This window comes from Gossypium arboreum, chromosome 11 (assembly GCF_025698485.1).
Source record: "Gossypium arboreum isolate Shixiya-1 chromosome 11, ASM2569848v2, whole genome shotgun sequence".
Taxonomy (NCBI): Eukaryota; Viridiplantae; Streptophyta; class Magnoliopsida; order Malvales; family Malvaceae; genus Gossypium; species Gossypium arboreum.
The window spans coordinates 95,780,150-95,805,415 of record NC_069080.1 but is presented as its reverse complement, the minus strand read 5'-3'; the positions used below and the strand labels follow the sequence as shown (position 1 = coordinate 95,805,415).

At 37.2% G+C, this 25,266-nt stretch overlaps 1 long non-coding RNA gene across 1 annotated transcript; it reads left to right on the top strand.

Moving 5' to 3' along the window:
* Window positions 1-966: 966 nt before the first annotated feature.
* Window positions 967-13,338, top strand: LOC128283413 (uncharacterized). The gene is made up of 2 exons (XR_008273751.1): window positions 967-1,047; window positions 13,089-13,338. It is a non-coding gene; the product is annotated as an uncharacterized LOC128283413 (long non-coding RNA).
* The last annotated feature ends 11,928 nt before the right edge of the window (window positions 13,339-25,266 follow it).

Below are 25,266 nucleotides of genomic sequence, written 5' to 3'. Positions count from 1 at the left end.
AGCCGATTTACGGGTTGATCTAGTTAAAGAAACGGAAGAAAAAGTGAAAGTTATCGAAATTGTTTAAAAGCGACTTGAGATGCATGTAAGTCGATGCGATTTAAAAGAAAAGAGATCGAATATCAAGTTGGTGACAAAGTTTTTTTGAAAGTATCCCCGTGGAAGAAAGTTCTCAGATTTGGCAAGAAAGGCAAACTAAGTCCATGTTTTATTGGACCGTTTGAAGTGATTGAGAGAGTCGAACCATTAGCATATCGGTTAGCTTTACCGATTGAGTTAGAGAAGATTCATAATGTATTTCATGTGTCTATGCTACGTCGTTATCGTTCAGATCCGTCACATGTGATTTCTCAAACAGAGGTTGAGATTCAGCCAGACATGACTTACGGTGAAGAACCGGTAAAGATTCTAGCTCGAGAGGTAAAGCAATTAAGGAACAAAAGTATTGTACTTGTGAAAGTACTATGGAATAGACATGGGGTAGACGAGGCTACATGGGAACCCGAAGAGGCTATGCGAAAACAGTACCCATATCTCTTCACAGGTAAGATTTTCGGGACGAAAATCCTAAAGGGGAGAAATGTAACATTCGAAATAGGGCCTAAATGGAGCAAAGGGTTGAAACCACAAATTTAGGGTAAAAAAATAAAATAAAAATATTTTATTATTATTTTGAGGTTCATGGTATGATTACATGATTGTGTGAAAATTTCGTGATAAAATTCTATGCATAAAGTGATTAAATTGAGGTTAGGGACTAAATCGAATAATTTGCAAAACTTGCATTCTAGAAGTTTTTAGTATGAAATTATTTTGGAATATTAATTAGGAGATCTTAAATGGTAATTTGACCAATTTTAAGTTCATGGACAAAATTAGGACATGGAAGGAATTTTTGAAAGTTTAGTAAGGAGGGCATTTTGGTCATTTGGTTATTAACATTAATAAAAGGTAAAAAGATGATAAAATTGTATCATCTTCTTCAAGTTACCAGCAGAACCTTACCTCTCTCCATAGCTGGGGTTTCTTCAACTTTCAAGCTTCATAGTAAGTGATTCCAAGCCCGCTTTTAATGATTTTACGTTTTTTAAGTCCGTTAGCTCGATAAAGCTTATGCTAGCAATAATTTAAGTTAGGAATCAAATTTGGAAAAATACCCATGGGTGAAATTTGTGTATTTTGATGTTTTATGATGGAATATGAGGTTTTAAATTATGTTAGACAACTTGTGCTACTTGGTTTTAAGTGAAAACGAGTAAAAAGGCTTAATCGGTAAAAATACCTAATAGTCATAAGTACATGTTAGTGTGTGAATTTGATGTTGCCATAGAAGGGAAAAATGATCAGCATGTCATAAAACATAAGAAAATAGGATGAAGTTTAATTTACGAGCCTTGGGGCAAAAGTGCAAATATGTGAAAGTTTAGGGGCAAAAATGTAATTTTGCCAAAATTTGAGTAAAGGGTTGTTTTGATAAATGTTGATATTAAATAAGCTAAATTTGCTATTATAGGTCAAGAAGAGCAAAATTCAAGAGTAGATCGGGGAAAAGAAAAAGTAAAGGACTAAATTGTAAAGTTTAGTCACATTTTGTATCGAGGTAAGTTTACAGTAAATAAATGCTGTAACACCCCTAACTCGTGACCGACGCCGGTGTCGGACACGAGGGGTTAACGAGACAAATCCTCTTAAAGTACCGACCAATTTGGCATTTCTGGACAGGCTGGAAAACTGCGTCACCGTCGCCTTAAAAATCATATCTCGAGTTTCAAAACTCGGAAACTGGTTTCGTAAATTTTCCCTGAACTTGGACTCATATACCCATCCATGGATTTATTTTTAGAATTTTTGGTTGGGCCAATTGGTACAGTTTATTAGTTAAAGTCACCCATGTTACAGGGATCGACTGCTCTGACCTCCGCGCGTTACAACTTGAATTTCTTTCTGTACAGGGCTTTAATACTGGTGTCGTTTGTTTCTAATGAAACTAGACTCAAAATGGAATCTGTACATATAAGGCATGACTCCTAATTCTTTCTGGATAATTTATGGTAAATTTTCAAAGTCGCGACAGGGGACCCAGAAACCGTTCTGGCCCTGTCTCACGAGAACTTTAATATTTCCCAGTATACTGCTCATATGGTCGTTTCGTTTCGTCCATATAAAAATAGATTCATCAAGGTTCAGTTCCATAATTTACTCACTATTTAATTCTACTTATACTATTTTTAGTGATTTTTCAATCTCATCTCACTGCTGCTGTCCGCAACAGTTACTGCAGTAGACTATGCCAATTTCATGAATTTTTCCTTGGCCTTAATCATCCATCATACATGACACAAATTATGGCCACCTTAACAAAATTTGAGTTTCTAAGACTCGTGGCTATAGGTTCTAGCATCCCACTCGACGACCACATAGGCCATTTTCACATGGCTTAAAGTTTACAACCCACAATTCGACAAAATATAATAGCCTATACATGCCAAATGTTCTTCAACAACAAAAACAATACCACAAGATTTCAGCGGTGTGATGACTTCAACGACGGTTCCGAAGCACGCAACAATACGAGTCCAAGAGACCTAAAATGGGTGACAAGAAAACACCGAGTGAGTTTACAACTCAGTAAGTCATAAGCATTCGTCAATCCACTGATAAAGTTACTACTACATGTACAACAAATGAGGCTAGGTACTCGTCCATATCGAATCTATACCATAATACCTCGGACCTTTCGGTCCAATCTCGTACCAATTCATACATCCACATTTCATATTCTACACAACAAGATAATCAAGCATTTTACACATTAACTCATTTTCCAGCACAACCATACAATTTCAATCATCACATAGATTTAAGGCTTACCAAATTCAACCCCAAGCATGAACGTATTACCTATTCGTCATGAGCTCAAGGTACTTACCCGATCCGCCGTCCATACTCACTCGATGGAGACACACCCTCCATATAATTGTTCGATCGGAGATATTTATATATATATATAGAGTACGCACACACAGTGCTTAATACTCGATTTCGCACACTTAGTGCCATGCGATTTAAGCCCGCACACATAGTGCCATGCCCTTCGAGCTCGCACACTTAGTGCCATATATTTCCAGCATGCACACTTAGTGCCATATATTTCCAGCACGCACACTTAGTGCCAATCTCGTCACCGTACACACGTATTGCCCAAGACACTTAGTGCCGAAAGCAAACTTTCTACACATTTCACTATTTCTTTTACATTCAACAATTGTCATCACTCCATACACATACATTTTCATTTATATATATATATCATCCCATTAAACACAATTGCATAAATTTTACAATCATTTAAGCAATATCAAATACGTGCTTAATGACTTACCTCGTGTTGGGTAAAATAGTTCCAAGTCGGCTACTCGATGACCTTCGTCTTCCCTTGCTTGATTCTCCTTCTTTAACTCCTTGAGCTTAATCAATAAATCACTAGTTTAACCATCTTGCTAAACATTCATAATTCAACTACACATGCATATGTATGCTTGTATATTCGCAACCATTCTTACTAATCGCCCATTTGGTCGATTATACACCTAACCGAATATGCACCAAAAACTTGATTCAACATTACCTACATACTCACTTTAATGGCGAATATATATATATATATGTACAATGTCAACTAACATCTTTTAATCACCTAATTTCATCTCATGAACATTTAATCAAATTTTCCCAATCTAGCATATATTTTCACATCCATTTGTAACATCATGTACAAACACATATACACATATATCAAAACACAAATTTTTACCTATCATGCAACAAGCATAAATCGCACTTATGAGCATGCCATGGCGAATACATCCCACACCATCCCCTTTCAATTTTTGGTCATGGTTAAACAAAGAAAACTCCATGTCTTACTCAAGAATGCTAAAAGAAATTTCAAGAGTAGTCAATCCATCATTACATGTATCATCAACAAGCTTCACATTTAGCATGCAATGGCTTTAACACAATATCAACCTTGGCCAAATACCATTTCCATGGCATAACAAGGATTTGAACCATGGGCTAACATGAACATCAAGTTAGCAACTAAAACATGCATGAATCTCATGACACAACCTCAAACATACCCTTAATCTTGACACAAGTATGACCAAATCTCCTTCTAGTTCTCTTCTAAACCAAGCATGAAGCAAAAATCCTTCCTTTTTCCCTTAGTATTTTCAGCCAAGATTTTGAGAATGGATGAACAATTTTTTTCCTTTCTTTTCCTCTACTCACTGCAACAGAGGGGGGCATCCATGCTCATTTTTTTCATTTCTTTATTTTTTCTACATAATCCACTAACTAAACATGTTGGAAACATGTTCCCTTGCCCATATTCTTGTCATGGCGGCCACTCACCTTAGGAAGTGGGTTATTTGACATGCAAGGACAACTATTTTCCCACATGTATTAATAGGCCACCTTACAATTGCCTAGCACATTTCTAAATTTTCTCACATAAGTCCTATTTGATAAAAATTCACTTACTATTAACAAAATCCAAACACGAAATTTTCACACATGCATATATACATATAATGAGCATCAATTATGATGGTTAATTATTATTATGACTCGGTTTGGTGGTCCGAAACCACTTTCCGACTAGGGTCGATTTAGGGATGTCACAACTCTCCCCACTTAGAAATTTTCGTCCCGAAAATCTTACCGTAAATAGGCTCGGGTATCGCTCTTTCATAGAGTCCTCAAGTTCCCAAGTGGCTTCTTCCATTCCGTGTTTATGCCACAACACCTTCACTAACGGGATTTTCCTATTACGCAACTCTTTTACTTCACGCCTCATAATGCGAACCGGTTCCTCTTCATAGCTCAAATTAGGTGAGTCTCAATCTCGGATGGAGCAATTACGTGCGATGGATCGGACCTATATCGTCAAGCATCGAGACATGAAAACGTGAATCCTTTCGAGCTCGGGGCAAAATTAATCGATATCGATCGCCCAACTCGTTCGGATACTTCATATGGCCCGATAAACCTCGGACTCAATTTGCCCTTACGACCAAATCTAAGCACCTTCTTCCAAGGTGAAACTTTGAGAAAGACCTTGTCTCCAACCTGATATTCAATATCTTTTCTTTTCAAATCCGCATACGACTTTTGGCGATCCGAAGCAGCTTTCAAACTTTCACGAATTACTCGAACTCTTTGCTCGGCATCCTTAACCAAATCAACCCCGAAGAATTTACCTTCACTAAGTTCAGTCCAGAATAATGGGGTACGGCATTTACGACCGTATAAAGCCTCGTAAGGCGCCATCTTAATACTTGATTGAAAGCTATTGTTGTAAGCGAATTCAATCAAAGGCAGATACCGTTCCCATGAACCACTAAACTCAAGGATACAACATCTCAACATATCTTCGAGTATTTGAATTATCCGTTCGGATTGACCATCGGTTTGGGGGTGAAAGGCGGTGCTGAAATGCAACTTGGTACCCAAAGCTTCTTGAAATTTCTTCCAAAATCGCGAGGTAAATCTCGGATCTCTATCCGACACAATAGAAATCGGTACCCCGTGTAATCTCACAATCTGAGAAACGTACAATTCGGCTAGTTTATCCAATGAAAAATCCGACGACGGGGATAAAGTGAGCCGACTTAGTCGGTCTATCAACAACAACCCAAATCGCATCCTTCTTACTAGGCGACAATGGCGGCCGGACACAAAGTCCATTGTGACTCGATCCCATTTCCACTCGGGTATCGTGATCGGTGAAGCAATCTGAAGGCACTTGATGTTCCGCTTTCACTTGTTGACATATTAAACACCTCGAAACAAAGTCGGAGATGTCCGTTTCATACCATGCCACCAAAACCGACGTTTCAAATCGTTGTACATCTTCGTACTCCCGGGTGGATTGCCATTCGGCTACAATGGGCTTCGTTCAAAATTATTGGAATAAGTTCTGAATTCTTTGGGACACACAGACGACTTCTGAACCTCAAACAATCGTCATCATCGATTTGAAATTCCGAGTCCTTGTTCGGAACACACTCATCCCGTTTTGCAAGCAACTCATCGTCGACTTTCTGAGCTTCACGAATTTGATGTACCAATAATGGTTTGGCTTTCAATTCAGCTACTAACACATTGTCGGGTAGGATAGACAAGTGTACATTCATATTTCATAAAGCAAAAAGTGATTTCCGCTTAAGGCATCCGCAACCACATTAGCCCTTCCCGGTGATAATCAATGACGAGCTCATAATCTTTTAACAACTCGAGCCATCGCCTTTGTCGCAGATTTAAGTCTCTTTGGGTCATCAAATATTTGAGACTTTTGTGATCCGAATACACATGGCACTTCTCACCAAATAAGTAATGTCGCCATATCTTTAAGGCGAATCGATGGCGACCAATTCGAGATCATGGGTCGGATAATTTTTCTCATGTGGCTTTAATTGCCTCGACGCATAGGCCACAACTCGCCCTTCTTGCATCAATACGCAACCCAATCCAAGAAGGGATGCGTCACTATAAATGACAAACTCTTTGCCCGATTCGGGTTGCACTAGAATTGGGGCTTCATCAAATAAGCTTTCAGTTGATCGAAACTTTTCTAACATTTCTCCGTCCATTCAACTTAACATCCTTTTGGAGTAAGCCGTCATTGGCGTGGCTATCGTCGAGAAACCTTTTACAAATCGTCGGTAATAACCGCAAGCCCCAAAAAGCTCCTAACTTCGGTAACATTCCTTGGTGGTTTCCAATCGACTATGGCGAATTTTGTTCGAGTCCACCACGACACCGTCACGGACACCACGTGCCCCAAAAGCTAACCTCTTTCAACCAAAATTCACATTTCTTGAACTTTGCGTATAATCGCTTATCTCGTAAGATTTGCAACACTAGCCTCGGTGTTCAAAGCATGCTCGTTTCATCTCTCGAATAGACCAAAATGTCATCGATAAATACAACTACGAACCGATCCAAGTATGGCCTGAAAATTCTATTCATTAAATCCATAAACACCGCGAGGGCATTAGTGAGCCCAAACGGCATCACCAAGAATTCAGTAGTGACCGTACCTCGTTCTAAAAGCGGTTTTGGGTATGTCCGATTCTCGGACCCTCAATGATAGTACCCGACCTCAAATCTATCTTTGAAAACACCGAGGCTCCCTTTAATTGATCAAACAAATCGTCAATTCGTGGCAATGGATATTTATTCTTTATCGTCACTTTATTGAGTTGACGATAGTCGATGCACAACCTCATGGTTCCGTCCTTCTTCTTCACAAACAATACAAAGCGCCCATGGAGAAAAAACTTCGGTCGAGCGAAACCTCTATCCGTCAATTCTTGCAATTGAACCTTCAATTCCTTTAATTCCGTTAATGCCATAGATACGGGGCTATTGAGATCGGCGTAGTACCGGTACAACCGATGCGAATTCCACTTCTCGAACCGGTGGCAATCCGGTAACTCCTCGGGAAAAACATCTGAATACTCACAAACCACTGGTACCGATTCGAGTTTCCTTTCCGTCTCTTTACTTCCAAACACATACGCAAGGTATGTTTCACACCTTTTTCACATATCTCCGGCGGTCATAGAAGATATTATCATTGGCGCTCCTTTTAAATCGATGAGACTCGACTCGGACTACCTCATTATTTGCACTCCTCAAATTAATGGTTTTCCTTTGCGATCCACCATTTGCATCATGTCTGATCACCAATCCATACCAAGAATAACATCAATTCATGAAATGGTAGAAGCATCGGATCGGCGGAAAAGCGATTCTCGAATTATTAGGGGCATCTCTTGCACACTTTATCAACAAGCACGTATTGACCCAAAGGGTTTGACACTCGAATTACGAACTCGATGAGACTCAACGGTAGAGTCTTCTTTGGATGCTAAGGTTTCACATACATATGAGTGAGTAGAGCGGGGTCAATCAATGCAATCACAATAGTATCAAAGAGAGTAAAAGTACCGGTGATAACGTCGGGGAGGATGCCTCCTCTCGTGCTTGCGGATGGCATATGCTCTAGCAGAGCACGGGTCTCGGATCGGACGGTAGTATTAGAGGCTCCTCTCGATTACCACCCCTACCTCCAGAGATTCTCGGGGCCTACCTCCACCGTTGTTCCACTAGGTCTTGCACCTTGCGTCTTATTCCTCTCATCTAGCTCGTGCAATCTCTAATGAAGTGGTCCTTGAACCGCATCCATAATGAGCCCTATTAACAGACTTACCCCAACATTCACCTAGGTGTCGTCTTCCACATTGGGGCATTCAGGTCTCTCTTGACGATTATTGCCCACACTAGCTCTGAAGTAGCTCGGGAGTCCGTCAATGGTCGGGCTCTAATGGAAATTCCCGATCGTCCTCGACTTCTTGGTGTCCTCCCGAACCTCTTTACTGCCGAGAACGGAGATTTACTCGTCGATCTTTTACGGTAATCTCTTGCTTCAAATTCAGCCTTCTTCTTCTCCTTCCCAAGTTCTTCCGCCTTGCAGTGCTCGTTCGACTAGTGTCACGAACTCCTTTATCTCCAAAATTCCACTAGTAACTTTAACTCTTCATTCAATCCTTCTTCAAATCTTTTGCACATCGCAACCTCATCAGCCACACACTCCCAAGCATACCGACTAAGTCTTACGAACTCATGTTCGTATTCGAGATCTGATCATCCGCCTTGCTTGAGTTCCAAAAATTCCTTACGCTTTTGATCGATGAACTGTTGACTAATGTATTTCTTTCGAAATTGGATTGAAAGAAATCCCAAGTAACTCGTTCATTTGGGACTATGGAAATTAAAGTCCTCCACCAATAGTAAGTGAGTCTCTTAACAAGGATATAGCACACTTAAGACATTCATCGGTGTGCATGACAGTTCATCTAACACTCTAATGGTGTTATCGAGCGAACTTCGGCCTTTTCGGCATCATCGGTAACTATGGCCTTGAACTCCTCGCCCCACGCTTCCTAATCAAGTCCACGGTGGTTTACTCGGCCTCACAGGATCGATGGAATCGGAGGCATCGCGGGCTCTTGGGGTGGAGTATTTAAATTCGGGAATGGTTGGACAGCCGGGTTGGTTCGGGCATATTGCGCGACCCACTCATTCATCATGGTGAAGAAGGCTTGTTTCGCCCTTCATTTTGATTATTCAGCGGATGACTGAGGCTCAGCAGGCGGTGTCCCCTTGCAGGAGCAGCCGCTACACTTTCAACGTCATCCGCCAAGGTCTCTCTACCCGGGTTCCATTGCTAATCAAAACAAAAATTCCAACCGTCAAGTCATCACATTATTAAGCACTAACAATTTGGCATGTATAGCTAGACTCACACGCGCTATAGTAGTCCTAGAACCGACTAAACCATAGCTCGATACCAATAAAATTGTAACACCCTAACTCGTGACCGACGCCGTGTCGGACACGAGGGTTAACGAGACAAATCCTCTTAAAGTACCGACCAATTTGGCATTTCTGGACAGGCTGGAAAACTGCGTCACCGTCGCCTTAAAAATCATATCTCGAGTTTCAAAACTCGGAAACTGGTTTCGTAAATTTTCCCTGAACTTGGACTCATATACCCATCCATGGATTTATTTTTAGAATTTTTGGTTGGGCCAATTGGTACAGTTTATTAGTTAAAGTCACCCATGTTACAGGGATCGACTGCTCTGACCTCCGCGCGTTACAACTTGAATATCTTTCTGTACAGGGCTTTAATACTGGTGCCGTTTGTTTCTAATGAAACTAGACTCAAAATGGAATCTGTACATATAAGGCATGACTCCTAATTCTTTCTGGATAATTTATGGTAAATTTTCAAAGTCGCGACAGGGGACCCAGAAACCGTTCTGGCCCTGTCTCACGAGAACTTTAATATTTCCCAGTATACTGCTCATATGGTCGTTTCGTTTCGTCCATATAAAAATAGATTCATCAAGGTTCAGTTCCATAATTTACTCACTATTTAATTCTACTTATACTATTTTTAGTGATTTTCAATCTCATCTCACTGCTGCTGTCCGCAACAGTTACTGCAGTAGACTATGCCAATTTCATGAATTTTTCCTTGGCCTTAATCATCCATCATACATGACACAAATTATGGCCACCTTAACAAAATTTGAGTTTCTAAGACTCGTGGCTATAGGTTCTAGCATCCCACTCGGCGACCACATAGGCCATTTTCACATGGCTTAAAGTTTACAACCCACAATTCGACAAAATATAATAGCCTATACATGCCAAATGTTCTTCAACAACAAAAACAATACCACAAGATTTCAGCGGTGTGATGACTTCAACGACGGTTCGAGCACGCATAACAATACGAGTCCAAGAGACCTAAAATGGGTGACAAGAAAACACCGAGTGAGTTTACAACTCAGTAAGTCATAAGCATTCGTCAATCCAATCGATAAAGTTACTACTACATGTACAACAAATGAGGCTAGGTACTCGTCCATATCGAATCTATACCATAATACCTCGGACCTTTCGGTCCAATCTCGCACCAATTCATACATCCACATTTCATATTCTACACAACAAGATAATCGAAGCATTTTTACACATTAACTCATTTTCCAGCACAACCATACAATTTCAATAATCACATAGATTTAAGGCTTACCAAATTCAACCCCAAGCATGAGCGTATTACCTATTCGTCATGAGCTCAAGGTACTTACCGATCCGCCGTCCATACTCACTCGATGGAGACACACCCTCCATATAATTGTTCGATCGGAGATATTTATATATATATATAGAGTACGCACACACGATTGCTTAATACTCGATTTCGCACACTTAGTGCCATGCGATTTAAGCCCGCACACATAGTGCCATGCCCTTGAGCTCGCACACTTAGTGCCATATATTTCCAGCATGCACACTTAGTGCCATATATTTCCACACGCACACTTAGTGCCAATCTCGTCACCGTACACACGTATTGCCCGACACTTAGTGCCGAAAGCAAACTTTCTACACATTTCACTATTTCTTTTACATTCAACAATTGTCATCACTCCATACACATACATTTTCATTTATATATATATATCATCCCATTAAACACAATTGCATAAATTTTACAATCATTTAAACAATATCAAATACGTGCTTAATGACTTACCTCGTGTTGGGTAAAATAGTTCCAAGTCGGCTACTCGATGACCTTCGTCTTTCCCTTGCTTGATTCTCCTTCTTTAACTCCTTGAGCTTAATCAATAAATCACTAGTTTAACCATCTTGCTAAACATTCATAATTCAACTACACATGCATATGTATGCTTGTATATTCGCAACCATTCTTACTAATCGCCCATTTGGTCGATTATACACCTAACGAATATGCACCAAAAACTTGATTCAACATTACCTACATACTCACTTTAATGGCGAATATATATATATATGTACAATGTCAACTAACATCTTTTAATCACCTAATTTCATCTCATGAACATTTAATCAAATTTTCCCAATCTAGCATATATTTTCACATCCATTTGTAACATCATGTACAAACACATATACACATATATCAAAACACAAATTTTTACCTATCATGCAACAAGCATAAATCGCACTTATGAGCATGCCATGGCGAATACATCCCACACCATCCCCTTTCAATTTTGGTCATGGTTAAACAAAGAAAACTCCATGTCTTACTCAAGAATGCTAAAAGAAATTTCAAGAGTAGTCAATCCATCATTACATGTATCATCAACAAGCTTCACATTTAGCATGCAATGGCTTTAACACAATATCAACCTTGGCCAAATACCATTTCCATGGCATAACAAGGATTTGAACCATGGGCTAACATGAACATCAAGTTAGCAACTAAAACATGCATGAATCTCATGACACAACCTCAAACATACCTTAATCTTGACACAAGTATGACCAAATCTCCTTCTAGTTCTCTTCTAAACCAAGCATGAAGCAAAAATCCTTCCTTTTTCCCTTAGTATTTTCAGCCAAGATTTTGAGAATGGATGAACAATTTTTTTCCTTTCTTTTCCTCTACTCACGCAACAGAGGGGGGCATCCATGCTCATTTTTTTTCATTTCTTTATTTTTTCTACATAATCCACTAACTAAACATGTTGGAAACATGTTCCCTTGCCCATATTCTTGTCATGGCGGCCACTCACCTTAGGAAGTGGGTTATTTGACATGCAAGGACAACTATTTTCCCACATGTATTAATAGGCCACCTTACAATTGCCTAGAACATTTCTAAATTTTCTCACATAAGTCCTATTTGATAAAAATTCACTTACTATTAACAAAATCCAAACACGAAATTTTCACACATGCATATATACATATAATGAGCATCAATTATGATGGTTAATTATTATTATGACTCGGTTTGGTGGTCCCGAAACCACTTTCCGACTAGGGTCGATTTAGGGATGTCACAAATGCAATATTCTTTTATTTTACATTATTATTGTTAATTTCCAGCATTTATATATTATGTTATGAAAATATTTAGAGTCGAATTTAAGGTGAAGTGACAGAGGAAAAGTGTTAGAAAGCCCGGTTGAACCCTAGGAATGTTAGGATATTAGGGTTGACAGATGTAAGCAGAAATGAGCCATGTAAGTCCATATTAGAAATATGGCTTTGGAGCGAGATTGAGCCATGTAAGTCCATATTATATATGGCATTGGAGACAGAATAATTCATGTAAGTCCATGTCAAAGACATGGCATTGGCGAGATATTGATAGCGAGGAGCGACCCTAGTATCCTTAGTATTCGAGTGGTTCAACGGGTCGGGATACGAGTTAAATTACAATGAATTAACAGCAAAGGAAAAGTAGATTATAGTTATGAAAAGGAAAGGTCGGTAAGAAAGATGGTAAGGAATAAAGAAGAAGATAGAAATTGAGAAGTAAAGAAATTTATGATGTTAGATGATATTATGCATAATTATCCATTATGTTGAATGTTGTGATTTATTTGCTTGTAAGCTTACTAAGCCTAGTGCTTAATCTATTTATTTTCTTCTTCTTATAGTACTTATCTAGTCACTCGGGGATCGAAGGAAATGTCGGAGGCCGATCACACTATCAAAGAAATAACTCGGTATAACTAGACGTTTTGTTTTGGGTATGGCATGTATAGAAACTTAGCTACTTTTGGTATAATATGAATAATGAATGATGTGTAAATACTTGCTAGTGATTAGCTAAGAAAATAGCTGATGATATACATGTTTATTAATATGTATGATTGAATGATGATTATCACATGAAAATTAAAATAAGTGATTTAGAGTTGTTTAAAAGGTAAGATAAGTTTAGTAACACCTCAAGCTTGACTCCGGTGATGGTTTCGGGCGTGGGGGCGTTACATTTATTAAATGGTTCGTAGTAAGAAGAGGTCGGTCTTGATCGAGTTTTGAAACAGGGAAACTTTAACTAATAAACTGTACTAATTGGATAAGTCAAAATTCTAGAAAAAATTAGTAGATATATATATGAGTCTAGTTTCATGAAAATTTACGGATCTTAATTTGAGTTTTGAAACTCGAGAAATGAATTTTAAGTAACCATGACGCAGAAAACCAGTTTATTCCGAAAATTAAAATAAGTGATTTAGAGTTGTTTAAAAGGTAAGATAAGTTTAGTAACACCTCAAGCTTGACTCCGGTGATGGTTTCGGGCATGGGGGCGTTACATTTATTGGTATCAGAGCAGGTTTAGTAGGTTCTCGGAACAGCTAGTGTGAGAAAAAGTCTAGCTATACATGCCATACTTGTATTTTGATAGTGTGACGACTCTTGACGATTTTTAAATATTTTGTTTTATTGTAATGGATCCCGAGTGAGCTGGTGATGATGATGTAGAAAGTAATGCTTTGCTCCGTAGAAGGGTAGCGCCATCGAGAATAGGCGATGTGATTAATCGGGAGGAGTGACTCGAGAAGCTCTCTTCCAAGCTTTGAATGATTTGTTTGCCGAGTTCGTTAAATGCGAATCCGCGATTAGACCTCCACCCCTCATGATTCTCGGGCTACCCATGTAGCTCAAGCTCCCCAATCACAGTGCAGTGATAAGAGAAAAGCCACCAGTTGATAGAATTAGGAAACAAGGGCGAAGAGTTCGAGCAACAAAAGATGATGATGCGAAAGAGCGAATTTTGGTTAGAAAATACTATCGAGTCTTTGATGAGTTATCTTGTACACCCGAGGAATGTATGGAATGTATAGTATCACTTCTTAGAGACTCATCCTACTACGGTGGAAGACACTTGTATCGGTTGTACCAAAGGAGAGGTCACTTGGGATTTCTTTCGGAGGAATTTCGTAAAAGGACATCATCAGAGGTTTATTGACCAGAAGAGAAAGGAATTCCTGGAATTGAAACAAGGTAATATGACGGATCGATGAGATTGTGCTTAAATTATCGGTAACTTAACAAGGTAACAATAAAGAACAAGTATCCATTGCCTAGAATTGATGATCTGTTTGATCAATTGAAGGAGCTCTTGTGTTTTTCAAGATAGATTTGAGATCCGGATATTATCGGTTGTGAGTTAAAGAGTCGATGTCTTGAAGGCGCTTCCGGACTAGGTATGGTCATTATGAGTTCCTTGTGATGCCATTTGACTTGACTAATGCTCCTGCCATTTTCATGGACTTAATGAACCGAATTTTCAGACCGTACTTGGATAAGTTTGTAGTTTTGTTTATTGATGATATCTTGATTTATTCTCATGATGAGACCGAGCATGCGAGCATTTGAGAACGCTTTTCTGATTCGAAAGATAATCGGTTGTATGTCAAGTTCACAAAAGTGAGTCTTGTTACGAGAAGTTGGTTTTCTTGGACATATTGTTTCGTGAAGGTATTAAGGTTGATCCGAGCAAGATTTCAGCCATTGTTGATTGGAAGCCTCCTAGAAATGTATCAAAGGTTAGAAGTTTTCTTGGTCTTGCCGGATATTATAGGCGATTTGTAGAGGATTTTCCATGATAGCTACCCGTGACAAGATTCTGCGAAAGGATGTCAAGTTTGAATGGATGAGAAGTGTCAATGAGTTTTGACAAGTTAAAAGCATTGTTGACTAAAGCTCTGTTTTAGTGCAACTAGAACCGTGTAAGGAGTTTGTGATTTGATGATGCGTCCATGAATGGACTTGGTTGTGTACTTATGCGGGAAGGAAGGTAATTGCTTATGCCTCTAGACAACTAAAGCCACATGAGAAGAACTATCCGACACATGATTTAGAGCTAGCGCCATTGTTTTTTTGTTGAAGATTTGGAGACATCATTTGTACGGTGAGAAGTGCCACATATTCACCGATCACAAAAGTTTGAAATATTTGATGACTCAAAAGATTTGAATTTGAGGCAAAGAAGATGGTTAGAGTTGATTAAAGATTATGAGCTAGTGATCGATTATCACCTGTAAGGCAAACGTTGTTCTTGATGCTTTGAGTAGGAAATCTTTATTTGCATTAAGAGCTTTGAACACTAGTCTAGCCTTATCGGATGATGGTTTTATCTTAGCTGAGTTGAGAGCTAAACCGATGTTTCTTGAAGAAATTTGTGAAGCTCAAAAAAAATGACAGTGAGTTGTTAACCAAAAGAGATCGGTCTGAGTCGGATGTAGAGTCGATTTTCGGATCGATTCGGACGGTTGTTTGATGTTCAAGAGACAGGTATGCATACCGAAGAATGATGAGCTTATTCGAAAGATTTTACAGGAAGCATATAGTAGTTCTTTGTCTATTCATCCGGTAGTATAAAGATGTATAATGATTTAAAAAAAATGTCTTGGTGGGTAGGAATGAAAAGGACATTTGAGTTTGTTTTAGATGTTTGATCATCAAGAGGTAAAGGTCGAACATCGGTACCTTCAGTTTATTGCGACTGTGCTAGTCCACGAGTGGAAATGGGATCGAGTTACTATGGATTTTGTGACAGGATTGCCGTTTACCGAGAAAGAAAGATGCGATATAGGTTGTGATTGATAAGTTAACGAAGTCGGCTCATTTTATCCCGATCAGTATGGATTATTCACTTGACAAGTTGGCGAGTTGTATATGTCGAGATAGTCAAACTACACAAGGTACCATTATCGATCATTTTAGACAGAGATCCAAGATTTACTTCACGGTTTTGGAAGAAATTACGAAGGCTTTGGGCACAAAGTTGAGTTTTAGTCTGACTTTCCACCCTCAAACCGACGGTCGATCGAGAGAGTTATTCAGGTACTTGAAGATATGCTTAGATGTTGTGTACTGGAATTTCAAGGCAGTTGGGAAAAATATTTACCATTAGTAGAGTTTGCCTACAATAATAGTTATCAGTTGAGTTTGAAGATGGCACCTTATGAAGCTTTGTATGGACGTAAATGCCGCACACCTTTATATTGGACTGAGCTTAAAGAAAGCCGATTTCTGGGGTTGATCTAGTTAAAGAAACGGAAGAAAAGTGAAAGTTATCGAAATTGTTTAAAAGCGACTTGACATGCATGTAAGTCGTATGCAGATTTAAAAAGAAAAGAGATCGAATATCAAGTTGGTGACAAAGTTTTTTTGAAAGTATCCCCGTGGAAGAAAGTTCTCAGATTTGGCAAGAAAGGCAAACTAAGTCCATGTTTTATTGGACCGTTTGAAGTGATTGAGAGAGTCGAACCATTAGCATATCGGTTAGCTTTACCGATTGAGTTAGAGAAGATTCATAATGTATTTCATGTGTCTATGCTACGTCGTTATCGTTCAGATCCGTCACATGTGATTTCTCAAACAGAGGTTGAGATTTAGCCAGACATGACTTACGGTGAAGAACCGGTAAAGATTCTAGCTCGAGAGGTAAAGCAATTAAGGAACAAAAGTATTGTACTTGTGAAAGTACTATGGAATAGACATGGGGTAGACGAGGCTACATGGGAACCCAAGAGGCTATGCGAAAACAGTACCCATATCTCTTCACGGTAAGATTTTGGACGAAAATCCCTAAAGGGGAGAAATGTAACATTAGAAATAGGGCCTAAGCGGACAGTGGTTGCGAAACCACAAATTAGGTAAAAAAATAAAATAAAAATATTTTATTATTATTTTGAGGTTCATGGTATGATTACATGATTGTGTGAAAATTTCGTGATAAAATTCTATGCATAAAGTGATTAAATTGAGGTTAGGGACTAAATCGAATAATTTGCAAAACTTGCATTCTAGAAGTTTTAGTATGAAATTATTTTGGAATATTAATTAGGAGATCTTAAATGGTAATTTGACCAATTTTAAGTTCATGGACAAAATTAGGACATGGAAGGAATTTTTGAAAGTTTAGTAAGGAGGGCATTTTGGTCATTTGGTTATTAACATTAATAAAAGGTAAAAAGATGATAAAATTGTATCATCTTCTTCAAGTTACCAGCAGAACCTTACCTCTCTCCATAGCTGCGGTTTCTTCAACTTTCAAGCTTCATAGTAAGTGATTCCAAGCCCGCTTTTAATGATTTTACGTTTTTGAAGTCCCGTAGCTCGATAAAGCTTATGCTAGCAATAATTTAAGTTAGGAATCAAATTTGGAAAAATACCCATGGGTGAAATTTGTGTATTTTGATGTTTTATGATGGAATATGAGGTTTTAAATTATGTTAGACAACTTGTGCTACTTGGTTTTAAGTGAAAACGAGTAAAAAGGCTTAATCGGTAAAAATACCTAATAGTCATAAGTACATGTTAGTGTGTGAATTTGATGTTGCCATAGAAGGGAAAAATGATCAGCATGTCATAAAACATAAGAAAATAGGATGAATTTTAATTTACGAGCCTTGGGGAAAAAGTGCAAATATGTGAAAGTTTAGGGGCAAAAATGTAATTTTGCCAAAATTTGAGTAAAGGGTTGTTTTGATAAATGTTGATATTAAATAAGCTAAATTTGCTATTATAGATCAAGAAGAGCAAAATTCGAGAGTAGATCGGGGAAAAGAAAAAGTAAAGGACTAAATTGTAAAGTTTAGTCACATTTTGTATCGAGGTAAGTTTGATAAATAAATGCAATATTCTTTTATTTTACATTATTATTGTTAATTTCAGCATTTATATATTATGTTATGAAAATATTTAAAGTCAATTTAAGGTGAAGTGACAGGAGGAAAAGTGTTAGAAAGCCGGTTGAACCTTAGGAATGTTAGGATATTAGGGTTGACAGATGTAAGAAATGAGCCATGTAAGTCCATATTAGAAATATGGCTTTGGAGACAGGATTGAGCCATGTAAGTCCATATTATATATGGCATTGGAGACAGAATAATTCATGTAAGTCCATGTCAAAGACATGGCATTGGCGAGATATTGATAGCAGAACGACCCTAGTATCCTTAGTATTCCGAGTGGTTCAACGGGTGAGGATCTGAGTTAAATTATAGTGAATTAACAGCAAAGGAAAAGTAGATTATAGTTATGAAAAAGGAAAGGTCAGGTAAGAAAGATGGTAAGGGAATAAAGAAAAAGATAGAAATTGAGAAGTAAAGAAATTTATGATGTTAGATGATATTATGCATAATTATCCATTATGTTGAATGTTGTGATTTATTTGCTTGTAAGCTTACTAAGCCTAGTGCTTAATCTATTTATTTTCTTCTTCTTATAGTACTTATCTAGTCACTCGGGGATCGAAGGAAATGTCGGAGGCCGATCACACTATCAAAGAAATAACTCGGTATAACTAGGCGTTTTGTTTTGGGTATGGCATGTATAGAAACTTAGCTACTTTTGGTATAATATGAATAATGAATGATGTGTAAATACTTGCTAGTGATTAGCTAAGAAAATAGTGATGATATACATGTTTATTAATATGTATGATTGAATGATGATTATCACATGAAAATTAAAATAAGTGATTTAGAGTTGTTTAAAAGGTAAGATAAGTTTAGTAACACCTCAAGCTTGACTCGGTGATGGTTTGAGCGTGGGGCGTTACATTTATTAAATGGTTAAGTAGTAAGAAGAGGTCGGTCTGATCGAGTTTTGAAAGGGAAACTTTAACTAATAAACTGTACTAATTGGATAAGTCAAAATTCTAGAAAAAATTAGTAGATATATATATGAGTCTAGTTTCATGAAAAATTTACGGATCTTAATTTGAGTTTTGAAACTCGAGAAATGAATTTTAAGTAACCATGACGCAGAAAAACAGTTTATTCGAAAATTAAAATAAGTGATTTAGAGTTGTTTAAAAGGTAAGATAAGTTTAGTAACACCTCAAGCTTGACTCGGTGATGGTTTGGGCGTGGGGCGTTCTGAACACCATAGAGGAAGGAAGGGGTCCAAGGTTCAAGTCTTGGCTCTTGCAATATATTTTGGTTTTTGTTTTCAATAAATCTGGAAGCAAGCAGGTGCGCTTTAAAGTTTAATGTGTTGGATTTATAACACAAATGAGTTGATGGCCTAGTGGTGGTGGCGTGAGTTGGCATGTGAAAGGACTTTGGTTGAATCCTTAGCACGCATAAAGGTTGATTATTTTGCTATGTTGGGACGTCAAGAGTTGGTGTTGGTTTTAAACTCTGGTGATGGAGGGATCCCACATTGGGAAGCTAACATAAGAGTAGATGGAGAGCTGGCTTTAAATAGAGCAAACCATGAGGAGAGTATGTAACACCCCTATCCCGTAGCCGTCGCCGGAATAGCACGAGGCGTTACCAGGAATTAGGAATCAGATCAGAACAGTAAAATTTTGAGCCTTTTTCTTAAATAAAAGATTATTTATATATATAACTAATAGATACAAATAAAGATCGAATTTAAAACTTATAAAAGTAAACTTCTATAAGATGCCATATTCGCATGGCTTATATACAATAGTCAAAATATCATTCTACTTATAGTCTAACCTATACATGCCATAAGCTAAGTCCAAAACACATGATAACCACAATAGTAGATAGTGTGACGAAGTGTTGACGATCCCCGTGCTAATAGTAAGAGTCAACAATCTACAAAAATAAACAGAGAAACATAACATTCAAAGTAAGCTTTCATAAGCTTAGTAAGTCTTAAGCAATTTAAAGCAGTTGAACTTAAAACAAACCAAATGTTCAAATCACATAACACTTTACGAGTACAATACTATTTGGCCGATTATGCACAAACACATATCATTTTACTCCGTTTATACTCAAACTCATATAAACATAGTATTTACAAGCTTAGGATTAACTTTAATTCTTTCAAATTTCACTAGTGTATCATTTCTTACCCACACTTACTTTCAACATTCATAGTTAAATGGCATATCGAAAACTATCTTGTAACTTTGCATAATAACTGAATGCACACATATACAAATATACATATGAATTTACCACATCTTTTCATATGCTTCTCATTACACATTCTTTATTCTCGTTAGATCAATCTCACATAAATAATATATATTCTCGTCAGATCAATCTCACATAAATAATATATATATCACATACCGAATCACTTAATGTAATCTGAGTTCAATTTATCATCTTAGCATAGGATCTCGTAGTCATATGCTTTATCGAATTCACTAGCATTTGGCTGCGAGGTATAAAACCGAACATAACACCAGCACAAAGCCTACGGGACTTTAAACCCGGATACAATCTCAGCACAATTTATTTTATATACTTTTTACTAACTTTGGCCTCATCAAATATCTAATAAAACCCACATTTGATAATTGGTCATTCGCCACATTATATACACATAAACATATGTACATTTCACACTTGCCCATTCGCCACACCACATACACAAGCACATATATAAGATAATGCTTTTATCATTACTTGCTAATACATCATATACTTTGCTTTCATTTAAATAACCACTCAGCCATATTACATTTCTAAGTAACCATTCGGCCTCACTATACAAATAAGATAGCACACATTTTCATAAAGGCCCTTGGATAACTTGCACACATTTAATATTAGCCATTTCGGCCTCACCACATATACATATCTTGTACATCAATTTCATCATATAAAAACCACTTATATATCATTTCCTAACATCACAATTCAAAATTCACATATGGTTCTACTCAATATCTTATAAGCAACTCAAACAGTTTTATCAATGTTTACAACATATTCTCAAGTTTACGACAAGCTGTCTTCCTGCACAATGGTCACTAAATTATTTATATCTAGAGCTACGAAACTCCGAATTAAGTTCCATAAATTTTTCCTGAAATTAGACTCATTTATCTTTCTTCCATAAAATTTTCAAAATTTTTGGTCGAGCCATTTAGTACAGTTTATTAGTTAAAGTATTCCATGTTTCAGGGTATGACTACTCTGACCCCTGTACACTACGAACCGAATTTCTCACTGTACAGAATTCCAATGACCATGCCGTTTGTTTCCCGTAAAAATAGACTCAATAAGAAATCCATGAATGTAAGTTATGACTCTTAATAATTTTTTTACAATTTATGGTGAATTTATAAAATCAGAACAGGGGATCTCGAATTCATTCAGACCCTGTTTTACAAGAATTCAAATATCACACAATATAGAATTCTTTTTCTTCCCTGTTTCTTTCATGTGAAAATAGACTCATTAATATTTAATCCCATATTTTGTTCTGCCTCTAACTCATTTTCCATTATTTTTAGTGTATTTTCAAAGTTACACTACTGCAGTAACTCAAATCTGTCAAGGCTAAGTTACTCATTCATGATCATTGTTCACAAAATTAATACAACATCATTTCATCCATCATGGTAAGAACACATATTATGCATCATAGATCATCACATATCAAGGCATTCTCATAGGCTTAGTATACATACTTGCACAACTCGTAACATAACTCAAGTGCATACTCACCAATGACTTACCTCATTGGGACCATCATCAACTCTTTCCCTGGATTACCCGTTGAACACTTAGAATACTAATTGGATACTCGAAAAAGCCTTTGCACATAAGTGCCTCAATTGTAGCTAAAGCTACCTCATATCTCATGACATTTCAATGCTCACTCTCGAGCTAGTCATCTAGACTCATAATTCCTAGTGACATGGCACTCGTATCCTATTCTATTCCAAATGTTCAAACGGGATTTTTTCTTTGTCTTATCATATTTCTATTAATCACATACACATTAATATCTGTACAATTCATGTAATGATAACATTTAAATACATGTATAACATGGTATTGTTTACATACGAACTTACCTCAATACCACAAAGGTAAAAAAAAAAAAAGACGTAATTATCCCTTAATCGATTTCTTTCCGTTCTAGGTCCAAATCCCGATTTTCATCATCTAAAACATCACATTCAACTTATTAAAACAATGTACTGATCAAATTAGTCCATTGACACACTTGGGTTATTTTTATAATTTTGCCCCTATATTTTACCAAAATTACCAAATTACCCCTAGGCTCGTAAAATAATTTTTATCACATTTCTTTACTCCTTGAGTCTAGATGAACCATTTTCATAACTATAGCAACTCATAATTTTAACTATTTCACACATTTACAACTCATTTTACAACTTAGCAATCTAGCCCTTTTTAAGGTGTTTTCATGCAATTTCTTTCACAAAAGTTGTTTATTAGACAACTAGTGTAACACCCCGTACCCGAGTCCGCTGCCGGAATCGGACACGAGGGGTTAACGGCTTAAACCATTCACTTTCACAGTCCATTTTAAAAATTTTCCAGGCAGTTAGCTAACTGCGTCACTATCACTTTAAAAATCATATCTTGAGTTCTAAAACTCGAAAACCAGTTTCGTAATTTTTCCCTGAAACTAGACTCATATATTCATCTACAAATTTTTTTCTAGAATTATTGGTCAGGCCAATTAGTACAGTTTATTAGTTAAATTCTCCCCTGTTGCAGGGATTGACTACACTGACCTTCGTGCGTTACGAACTGGATATCTCCCTGTACAGGGCTTAAATACTGATTCCGTTTGTTTCTATAGAAATTAGACTCAAAGAGGAATCTATACATATATGGCATGACTCCTAATTATCTCTGGTTAATTTACAATGAATTTCCAAAGTCGGAACAGGGAATCCAGAAACTGTTCTGGCTCTGTCTCACGAAAACTTAAATATCTCTTAACATACTGTTCATATGATCTTTTCGTTACTTTCCTACGAAAATAGATTCATCAAGGTTCGACTACATAATTTATTCACTATTTAATTCTCTTTCTACTATTTTTAGTGATTTTTCACATTCACGTCACTGCTGCTACCAGCATCTATTTTTAAGGTAAACTTTACCTATTTCATGGTCCTCCATGGATCAACTAGAGTTTGTCATACATATACCAAAAGTGATCATGAATGACCACTCCCATGGCTAACCGTTACCAACATTTCCATACCTCTTGACAAACAACATACAACGATTATAATGCTATGATTGAAGTATATCTAAGCCATTTTCGCATGGCTATCCGAATTTACACAAAACCGAAGGGTACATGACCTACACCAAAAGGGTAGTCCTATACATTAACCAAGATATCCTCTCACTACTAGTCTATTCTATACATGCCATAAGATATTCCAAAACATAGCAGTACCAAACAGTGGATAGTGATAGTGTGACTAGTTCTTGACGATCCCGAGCCTGTAGCTTCCAAATGAGATCTATAAAACAGAGGAAACAAAGTACACGGAGTAAGCATTACAATGCTTAGTAAGTTTCAAGCAGTGTCAACAGATAACAATCAAGTTATAACATAGTTGTTCGTATTTTTATTTCACTCTTCCTTCGGGCATACCACCCCTTTATCCAAATATGCACATCTCATCATAATCATAGGAATAGTCTCATAGATTGCTCTCGTATACATCACATAACTACCTTATGGTTTAGTTTAAATCAAGCTCACATATAAGCTTGGAGTACATACCTGTTTAACCTTTCGCATTGCGTATTTTTATAAGCAATTCTTATAAAAGAAGTCTTACCCGGACATAATCTCCACACGTAGTCATTGGGTCTTACCGGTCATAATCTCCACACGTAGTCATCGGGTCTTACCGGTCATAATCTCCACACGTAGTCATCGGGTCTCACCGGAACATATTCAAGTTTCATGTACATTTAATCACATGTTACAACATTCACATTAGCCATTCGGCTTTACCACATATGCATATCACACATATATTTTACATTAGCCATTAGGCCTTATCACATATACATACACTTTCACATTCACCACATCGGCCATTAGGCCTTATCACATATACATACACTTTCACATTCACCACATCGGCCATTAGGCCTCATCACATATACATACACTTTCACATTCACCACATCGGCCATTAGGCCTCATCACATAATGTGTTCTATTTGACTCCATTTGAAACTAGACTCATTAAGGAGTCTAAGCATATAAATCTTATCTCATAACCATTTTTGTACAATTATAATGATTTTCCAAAAAGCAGAATAGGGATTTGAGTCATTCCGACTTTGTCCCGCACAACATTAAATATCTCTTTATAGGAAATTTCTTTGCTTCCACGGTCTCTTTTATAAGAAACTAGACCAACTAAGCTTTGATTACATATTTTATTCAGCCTATAATTCCACACCAACAATTTATAGTGATTTTCTAAAATCACCTTACTGCTGCTGTCCAAGCAATTTATTACAATTTGCTCTTAAATTTCCAAGTCCAAATACTTATGAACTTACCATTTGGGTTTAAGACATATCATGGCCACATCATATCTTATCAAATCAACTCATTATGCCCTATTATGATTGAATTTACTCAACGATTTATCGCTTAAAACTTACCTCGAAAGTGGTTGACGACTAGATATCCACGGCTATTTGTTTACTTCCTCTTTTCCCTTATCCGACTTTGATCCTCTAGCTCTTGAGCTCAATCAAACAATTTACTTCCCAATCAAACACCATCACACGGCATCCATATACATTTTAGAACCATTCTTAACATATTTACTACTCAAGCATGTAACTTAACAACTTAACCATTAGTTGCCGAACCACAAACAAAACATATTCATACGTCAATATCTCAAACCTTACCATAACAACCAATATGCAAGATATCACATATACATAACTTAGCTTATGAGAACATATGTATTACATCATAAACACATCTTTTACCAATTACCTCACTTAAGCCAAATTTTTTTATAATCAATCACAAAGAAAATATACCACAATCACACTTCCA